Source organism: Brachionichthys hirsutus, chromosome 5 (genome assembly GCF_040956055.1).
Source record: "Brachionichthys hirsutus isolate HB-005 chromosome 5, CSIRO-AGI_Bhir_v1, whole genome shotgun sequence".
Lineage (NCBI taxonomy): Eukaryota > Metazoa > Chordata > Actinopteri > Lophiiformes > Brachionichthyidae > Brachionichthys > Brachionichthys hirsutus.
The window spans coordinates 4,901,013-4,911,297 of record NC_090901.1 but is presented as its reverse complement, the minus strand read 5'-3'; positions in this window follow the sequence as shown (position 1 = coordinate 4,911,297).

The window sequence follows — 10,285 nt, the reverse complement described above, 5'->3', positions numbered from 1 at the left end:
AAACAACAACTTGTTATCTTGAGTGATCAGCCTTTGCTGGAAGGTTTGTCCTGCTGAATTCTTCACAGTTTCGTGACGTGCTACAGGTATGAGCTTTCCTCCGCAGACTGGGGGGAGATAGAAAGATTGCCCCGTGAGTGAGGGTAGGCAACAGCTGCACCTTCAAGGCTCGAGATTCCTGAGATAAGGATTACCTGTGTGCCAAAGGTCAGACAAAAAAAGAAAAACAATCCCCATGAATACTTATCCTGCCACAGCAACTCCGAAATAGCAGACGGGCTCTTGTTTGATATGACAACTCCCGAGGATAATCTATCACTTTATCACGCCTCTTCATGATTTAATTATTCCCTGTCAAAGGAGAGAAATCTTCCCTCTTTTACAAGCCAGCCAACCGCACACATCATCTTTGTGGTACAGCTAACCCGTCAAGGCAAAAGGGTGGATGAGTAGCCTTGCAGATGAAAGATAAGAAGGGAAACCTGAGCGTCAGGGCAAATATTTAGAGAAGTTTGGGGTAAAATCCGTTGGGTCTTGGGCGGAGTTTCCCGGCACCGTTTCGCCTTGAGCACGAATGTAATCAGAAGTGCAACAACCTTAAGCAAGCTCACAAGTGAGCGGGGAACCCTGCGAGACATGCACAATACTATTCTCCACCTCCTCGCCTGCAAGGCAGATGGGAGGTGACGTCACGTCCCCAGTGTCTTCCCACCCTGATTCGCTCCTCTGTTCACCCAGTGATTAGGGAGGGCAGCTGCTCCCCAGCGTGCTGTTCTGAATGCCCCGTGTCTGACAGCTGACAAACGCCTGCTTTTTCTATCACGGTTGCATTTATGGCCTCACACACAATTCTATTAGTGCAACCTCAACCATACAAGCACATAACTAAGTTTTATGCTGCATTTATCTCAGTCAGACAAATGCAGCAGTGCTGACGCAGGCTCGATAACAATGATTGGAACTATTCTCAAGGACAAAGACTTTTATTTGCTCTTTTATTATTATTATTATTAGTGTTTATCAGTCACAAAAACCTTCTGCCTTGACTTTGTGCTTTATATGATGCACAAACCCCTGAAAATGAGTGAAGGATCAGATGTCGTTTCTGGCATTGTTTGATATTTGAAACCTCTCCATTAACCCACAGACACCCACATTCACTGGCAGAGCGTAACCTTATTTCACGCTGGCTCTCAAATAGTGCTGAGAATTTGTGAGGCAGTTAGTGGCCCTCATTAATAACAGCCTAGCCTGGGTTGACAGCTGCTGATTGGAATGAGGAGCTGCTCCACAGCAGACAGCTACAAATTTCCCTGACAGCCAGGTCTCCATTACTGGACGTCAGCTGCCAAAACAGCAGTAATCAGAGAAGGAGAGAGGAGAGAAAACACGCTTTCTCGCAACGGACTCTCTCCGGTTCCCTCTGCTGTGCCAAATCATAAACACAAACACGGATGTGAACACATGCAAGTTGCTCCTTTATTGCCACCTGGAAACTGCTCAAGCCGCACATTTGATCTGTTTCAGGGGCAGTTATTAAAAGGTTCTGAATTTTTGGCCAACCCTCATGTTCACTAAAATGTAGCCTTCTAGATTTATGTACTTGCAGTACTACCAATTAGCAACAATAAATAACCTGTGAAAGAAATTATTGTCAATTATGAGGAGGAGGAGGAGAGAGGAGGGAAAAGTCTGCACATTTTCACACTATAAATCTCATAAGAGATAACAAATATTAAATCGGTAACGGGTTGCCCTTCTTCCATTTAAGTGTGCCTTCAATACAGATTATGAACAGATTATGCAGATTATGAATTTCTTTTCAAATTCCAATAGGTGAGATTATTAACCATTATAAGTAGGTCATTATCAGCAATCAATATTAAAAAAAACCTCACACTGTATTCAACAGCATGATGATGATGATGATGATGAATATATTTATTAGATAGAATGTTAGAGTACAAGTACAGTCACACAGTAGCATGTATTACAGTACAAATAACGTCAAACATCCTGTCTAAGAGGAGCATTTCAAAAAAGCCCTTGCGGGCTTGTTTCCGTTGAAAGTCCTTCGTACATAAATCATCCACAATTAACAATACAAATAAAAATAAAACCAATATTAAATTACACAATTGATGCAACGTAACATTAGAAAAACAAAAAGAAAATGATTTTACACCGCCAGTGCAAACTAACAAAATTGATTGATACTTTATAGCCCTGCCTGCTATAGTGATTGTTCATTTAAGCATTGGAGAAGCCCGGCGCTGGCGACACGTCCAAGGTGCGCCCCCGCCGCTCACCCGTAGTCAGCTGGGATCAGGCGGCTAAAGCGGTTGAAGACGAGACGATTGAGTTTGTCTCATTTACAAGAAGATGGATGGATGGATATATTGCAGGGAAATCTGACACACATTCGTCTCCCTGCATAATGAAATGTAACAGCTTTAATGATCCCATATATTTTAAATGACTCAACATGCCCAGTCAAAATTTAGCTCTATTCGGACGTGGCAAAATTAACAGTAAACCTCGTAAACACAAGTCACGTGCCACTGCGATCATGATGGCATGCAGATTCCGATTAGCATCTAGTCACTGTGTTTCAGCCCCACACAGCAGTCAGCTGTCAAATCAGACAGGAAGAAGGAAAAATGTGTGCTCTGTTGCTATTAAGGATAGAAACACATGTTTAATTTACAGTATATGACCAATATTACCATGGCAACAGTCAGTAGCTTAAACTGCGTGAGGGTACAGTCATGAATTTGATCTTTATTTGTTTGCAAGGTAGGGCTTTTTTTTTTTTTACTACTCGTAAGGGTACCATGAAACTGTGTGTGTGTGTGTGTGTGGGGGGGTAAGGCATGTGCTGTACAAGAAAACCTCAGATTCTAGAGCAGATCTATTTAAAGGAATTCCTGACTTAATTTTTTTTTTTTTTTTATCTTTTATCTTCTGTTCAACTTCCTGTTGAATTTTTAGGTGAATTTGTGGAAGACTGGAAGATGTTAAAAATGAATGCAAGCTCAAGGTCAGTGGCTTAAGATGGATCCAGGCATTCTCTTTCATCCGTTGTTGACATGGTGACAACCTTGTTTTACTGTAACAAACTACAGCAAGTCGGCATGTTAAACGACCCATTTCTCCATCTCGCGCCTGTTGCTGATCTACAAATCTGCGTACAGACCAGATTAAGTATTAGAGCCTCTTAGATAACTGTGACACGTAAGTCTTTTCCTGAGGCCTTTGTTATTCTAGAAATGCAGCCGCTCTTCATATATCAACCAAACAAACACATGCACATCAATCCTCCGCACGCACATACAGCACAGATGAACACGCATGTACACAAACCGCAGAGCTTTCACGGAGGTGGCAGATGACAAAGAATGGGAGGCTTCATTTTATAGCGGCCTCCTCCTTGTCAGCTTTACTCCTGGCAGCAATAAAGCAGTCCATAATAAAAGCCATATCCCAGAGAAGCAGTCAGGACTGCAGCTATAGATAATCCACTCAGCTCACACGCCATTTTGCATTTCTTGCCCCAGAATTCATTTCGTAGGTTTACGCCAGCATTCTCTGGTTTAAAGCACAATAGAAATGGGAGAGCTATACGACTTAGCTGGGGGATCAATACCAGCAAAGCAATACTGTGACCTGAGCGACAAGTGGGTGAACAAGCTGGTTAACTATCCCTGCTGCATTATCTAAACAAGACATAATTAAACCGTGAGATAATAACTAGTAAGGGGATGCGCATTTTTGTTTATGGAGTCACTTTTTATTAGAGTCAGTCTGTAAAATAATGAGGAAAAAAATTTCAAGACTTCTTACAATATTTGTTTGAGCGGGGAAGAGAATTCATAGAGCACATTGTTTCATTGAATACTATCACTGCCTATGGATCATTCACAACAGTTTATGTCTTTAATGAGCCTATCTCTAAGAAAAAGCATGTCAGATTATAGGCAATTCTAATCACACAAGATTGATTTAATATTTATAACACAAGATGGAGCTGCTCCCTGTCTGCTGCCCCCCCCCCCCCCCCCCCCCCCCCCGAGGATGGACTGACTTGAGCACCAGCAACACGCAGGACATCCGCCTTCGGTGAGCTCCTCTCCCCAATCAACAAATATTTAGACCATTGATTAATCATGAATGAGTTAAAGAGTCTCATCTTATCTTCTATTATTACGAATCTGTCTGTGAGTGTTGAGAAAGTAATACCGATATTAATAAATCATAAAGATAATTAGTGCTTGCGGCGTCAGTTTAATTCAGAAACTAAAAATAATGTGTAAATGCTGAGGATTTCTAGATTTTCAAGTGACATTGTAAAATAAAATGTCAAAAGATGTTTTTGGTGGGAGGAAGCCGGAAAACCTGGAGAGAACACAAACGCTATATGTAATTTCAAAGCAGTATCCCTTAAGTATAGCCTAAGGGAGCACACTCTAACAAGGCAGCATCCCTGATTTAACACAGCATGAAACTCACGTTTGCCATAGATCGCAGTGACAGAAGCTCTCATTACAACCTGGATATGCATGGAACGGTTGTCACAGCGACGGAGGCACAGGGGACAGCCAGGCCTGATTACCAAGAAATGGGATATCTGATCAGGCTTGCCAAATATTATCTTATTAAGTATAGAACTTCAGCTCTTGGTGTCCAACGTGGCAGGGGGGTAACAAATAGAAGCACAGATGCCGACTGAGAGGCTCTCTCTTTTAAATCACAAAGAATGAAGGGAGTTCTGCTGTAACATCTAGTTTTGGCACCTTCCAGCCTCTCGTATCAGAGCAGCCCCCCCCCCCTCCACGGCCTTCTGTCAAGTGTCGCTGGATTGCCAGGTCTGCAGGTGCACAGCCTGTCTGCACAGTGCAGGTGGCAGAGGGGGGGTTCACATTCACCCTCCTCTTGGCTCATTAAAAGCTTCAGCTTCCACCCACCCCTCCACCCCCTTGCCCCCGCCTCATATGGCTACTCACACCACGCTGCACTGATCACACCAATCAAGCTTTGATTTACAGTATTTACTCCGTCCTCCCGTCCCCATTGTAGCAACGGGGAATTTGATGAATGTCCCTCCCCTCCCTGCCTCCAGTGCAGCCAGCATCCTGCTAAATGTGAGCCAATCGCTGGTGGTGGGTGGAGTGCCAAGCCACAGAGTGCTTCTTACCATTGGCAGCCGTCCCAGTGGTGCCTCTGATCGCAGCACAGTGTTAACAACACGTGACCTGGCCCCCGCAGCCCACAGTAATTGAGGTTACATCCCAGGCAATACCTTGATGAATAATTAAAAGGCCAGGAACAGAACTCAGAGTGACTTAGCCAGTGCTCTGGGGTCTAATAACGTGCTTGGGCTGTACTGTATTAGGTAATTCATCCACTGGTGCCGGTTAGGGTCACACACTCGTGCATAAGCGCACATTTGGGTCTTCTTAACAGCAACATAACATTGTCAGTGCTGAGCACGGAGCATGGCTCTGCAGGAAACAACATGAGGAATCATTTCATGGTGCATAGTGAGCTCTCATCGTACCAGTGATGTTGAGCGTAGTTAGAAATGCAGCAAAACCGTCTGTCTGACATCACGTGATGTGCAGGGATGTGATAAAAAACATGAAGACAAACACTCAGAAGATTCAAGGATACTTGAATACCTTTGTATTTTGTCATTACTGTTAGATGTAGCACGACTTCACCGAGAAACATTCCTAGTCTGTGAACCCTCGCTGACAATGGCAATAAACTACTTCTGATTCTGATAACATTCGAAACGCATACATGCACGCTTTGTGTTCTTTGTGTGTGTGAGTTCTTGCATGTGTAACAGGAACTAGTTTGTGACATTGACCATGCTAACCCCATTTATAAGTTGCCACCTGCAAAGGTGATAAAGATGTATGTCCATACCGGCACAGGACGTTAGAGGCGCTAGCGGCACTCGCAGGGTTGCAGAGGTCATTCACACGCTGCTAAAATATGACTCGTTTTATGGATTGCAGCCCCGAGTATAAGATTAGAAACTCCAAATCATTCTGAGTGACAAAGCACAAGAGAAGAAATAGCTTGTGAGGGTAAATTGTTGTAATCATAAGCGATGGAAGCATGCAAATACATTGAGGGAAGAACGAACTTAAAAGTGCAATAACAATCACAGAAAACCGCTGAAGTAATTGCAATGCAAATAATGACAAATTACATCTATTGGCATGAAGTCTCATGGGAAAACATGAAATAATCACAGCATAAATGACACCTGGCTTAAAACATGTACTAAAGTACGCCAGGGGATGCTAATTTCAAACCTTATGGCAGATTTGTATTTCGACCCCACTGACTCAAACGGCTGTTGGCATGTTCTGTGGGTGCAGCGTGTTAGGAGAACACTATGGCCCTTTCCTCTGACAAGCCCCCCCCCCCGTGTGTCACGTCTTCAGCAGCAAGCTGCCAGTGCAGAATAATTAAGACTTCTGTGGCAGTGACAGGGTCACTAGGAGGTATGCAGCATAGCAAAGCTCCTTCTCTCAGCTGCTTCCTCCGTGCGCTGTCACGGCTGCTGCGTATTTATAGCGGCATGGCGCAGCACTCTCCTCTCCCCTCTACCTCCCAGACAGATGTCACCTTCAAGCCAACGTCTCCTGGGCTAAACACAATGCTTTCACCCGCCTAACAAGCGGCGCGCACACACACAGGCGATCAACAGAACAACAAGGAGCTGGAGGACAGCGTCAACGTCGACTCATTCACGCCGACTTAGCCGAGTTGAGCAAACCTGCTTCTCCCATTGAAATGGGCTTCTTTACATAACAGCATAAAAACCGAGCGAGTCAGTTACTGTTAATCTGCAGCATGAAGGCCCTGAGGCAACAACACAACAGCAACAACAACAACACACGCAGACAGGGAGGAAAAGTTACAATATCTGCCACTCCAGGAAACATTTCGGCGAGCGCAGGGCCCAAAATAGTTCTTAATAATTCAGCTGCATGCTGACGCTTCTGGGTGCAAGCATGAGACTTTTAATTTGATTCCATCCATAAATAATATCTTTCAGTGCATTCTCATCTTTGGCGTTGTAAACAAGGCAAACATGTCCTCGCGGCAAACAATAGAAAGATTTCCGCTCATTTAAATTTCCGCACGGAAATATATTTAGGGAATAAGTATGAGAACCAGTGTAATTTATATGTGTGTGTGTGTGTGTGTGTGTGTGTGTGTAATGCAGCTGATTTTATGTCTGTGCCTCAGATAAGAGACGGATGGGGAGCCGCTGTAATGTAAGCCTGCCTGACTGAATGTGTTGACATAGCTTTAATTCAGCTTGATACCAGACACCAGTAGTCTGTCTGAGCCTCTGAGCACAGGGGGGGGGGGGTGTTAACCTCTCAGAGCTTCTCAAAATACACAAACACCAAGCACGACTGGTCAGGAGGGATTAAAATAACTTTACAGAGTGCCTTGCTTACGTACTGTCGTTTCCACACTTGCCTTCGGCGAGCGACGCAACGTTTTCAAACAAAGCAAAGCTCCGGTTCAGAGATGAGTAGCGCCTCCCGGTTAATCATCTATTAGAAGCGTTCCTTTAGATATAACTAGAATCACATTTAGCCCGATGAAATCACTCTGCTCTGCGTATCCAAAAAAAGAAAGTAATAAAGTTCAATTCCAGCACGCAGACACACAAACATCTTGTGTGGGTAATAGATCCATTTCATGACCGCCGCTATGATTTGATTCCTTAACCTTAAGCAGATTGTTAATGTTGTCAGACTATCGGCCCAGCAGTGTGTTCTCAAGGCTAGGGTAGCAGCCTGAGCCCCCCCCCCCCCCCCCCCTATAGATGAAGTGCTGGTTACTCGATATGAGCATGTCTTGCAGGCCATGAGCCTGTCGCTGCCAACGTGGGTTTCTTTTACTGCCGCAGCGGCGATAATCAGCTGATGCTGGCTGTCACCTGACGTGACTGTGAGACAGACAGGGGACGGGCTCAGAGGACACCCGATCGCCCTGCTGACAAGTATCCCCAACCACAGCTGCTCTGCTGGGTCCTCTGTCATCCGGGAAGGCCAAGGGGGAGGGAGGTGGCAACGGAGCCCCACTGAGAAAGGGAGAGGGAGAGAGTACACATTTCAGCACCTCTACACCCCCCCCCCCCCTTACTGGCTGTAGAGCTTCACTAAAGCCCCGAGAGAGCAGGGCAGTGAGCAGACAACCAGCGGCCCCAGGATAAGCCAACAATCAGGTGCTACATTGTTTAGAAGCATTAGCTCAGATTAGAGTGCTATTGTCAATGTCACAGTATCTTTTTCTTTTCATGTGTGTGTGTGTGTGTGTGTGTGCATATATATATATATTGATTGTGTGTATATATAAACACATCTTTCAAGCACTTTCTGATAGACAAGCGACATAATGATTCTGAATCTGAATGACTGTTAACTCGTTTTGGCAGTCCGCTACTGCAGTTTCACATTACCTAATGGCCAACATGCAGAGTGTTCCAATAGCAATAAATCTCTGATAGCCTAATATTAGGACGTCCGTTGGCAAACCGACCAGTCAGATTTTACTATGAACATAAAAGAACATGATTAAAGTATAATGTATAAAGTACAGTTCGATATTGTACCATCTACGACTGTATAGAACCGTTACAGTTCATCTTAACTATATTACAAGTGCTAATAATAAACTACATTAAAAAAAAAGAGACTGACTGAGACAGTTTTGTATATTTTAATGGGACATTTTGCTGACCTAGATGAACTGTCCCTCAAGTCTCCTGATCTGTGCACTCAGGTGGCAGTTTTCATTTGGATTCAGCAGAATGAGAACGTGTTGGATAATGTTCCCTGCTGTAAATAACCCTGCTGCATCTAAGATTTAAATATAGAATTGTGTCCTCTGCTGCTTGGACAGCCATGCGTTGCCTTTAAAAGCTCAGTCGCGTTAATTAGTGTAAACTTAACTGTGGCCCCTTATAGGTGTGGCATATTCACAGGTCACTGGCATGCTGGGTTCATCTGGGGACATGGTGGCGAGTCCAGGTTCTTTGAGCGGGGGGGGGGGGGGGGTTGACCCCTTTGGATTTGATTGGCAGATAAATGGCTCAACCAGAATCTTCTTTCCTGAAAAGTGTCTGTCAGAGTAAACAGCAGCTGGCTGGAGTAAAAGCTGAAGATCAAGTCAGCTTTAAGTGTTAGAATAAGATCCTGGCAGCTCTCGCTGCCATTTAACAGACAGCATACAAGAGTCTCCCTTTGGACCCTCATTAGTAAACCAAGGTGTTGTTATTGCAGTGCAGAGAGAATACCTGCTCATGAACAAACACGCACGATTACATTAATAGGCCTGCTGCACGTTGTCAATGTACAATGAGGCACGGAAGCATCTTTTCATAACCAGGAGTAATTGTAACCTGATTTTTGAACTCTATGACATCAGATATTATTCACATAGCGAGGGGATCAAAGGTTACTGTGAAGGCTCACCGTGCAGATTCAATGCCAGTGTTCTGCTGAGCTGCAGAAAGACACACCCCCACACCCCCCACGTCCCCCCCCAGTCCCCGTCAAATACAAGTGTTGGGGTGTTGAGTGTTGATGTATGCATATCCTCTCGCATGCAGCAGTTAAATTACCAGCGAAGAGGCTTGAAGAGCACTCAGGCTCTCGCTGCCTCAATTGCACGACCTATGATTAGAAAAAAATATTCGTGTCATTTCTTCATACTGAATTTGAGTATTCCATATATAAACACCTCTGCATTAACCAGCTACGGTATCATCAATCTGAAGAATGACAGGGAAATTGATTCTGCCGATCAACGCCCTTTGTCCACGGGTATAGGTTTGCATATGAGACAGAACTATCCCTACCAATTTGTTTGCGCTTTCTTTGGGGTGAAGACAAATGAGATAATTCCCTCCTAGAGGCCACATATCAGAGGCGACTAAAATAGATATGCTATGCTATGATTCTGGCATTTGATTGGCTGAAAAAAGAAGGGAGCGCAGAGGCTCATGTCAGGAAATTCGATATTAGAAATGTCAACTCACAGACAAGGAGGAGGCGAGAGATGATCAGTGTGCTGACAATGGTCGTTATCGGGGCTAATTTTATATACCTGTACAAAAATAGCAAAAGCAATACAATTATTGGCATGGATACATGTAAGCGGCGACAGAAAGTCAAATACCTGTTCCTGCATGCTCCCCCCTGCTGATTTTAACCACTGTGGAGACCAAACCTTTGACCTTGACTTA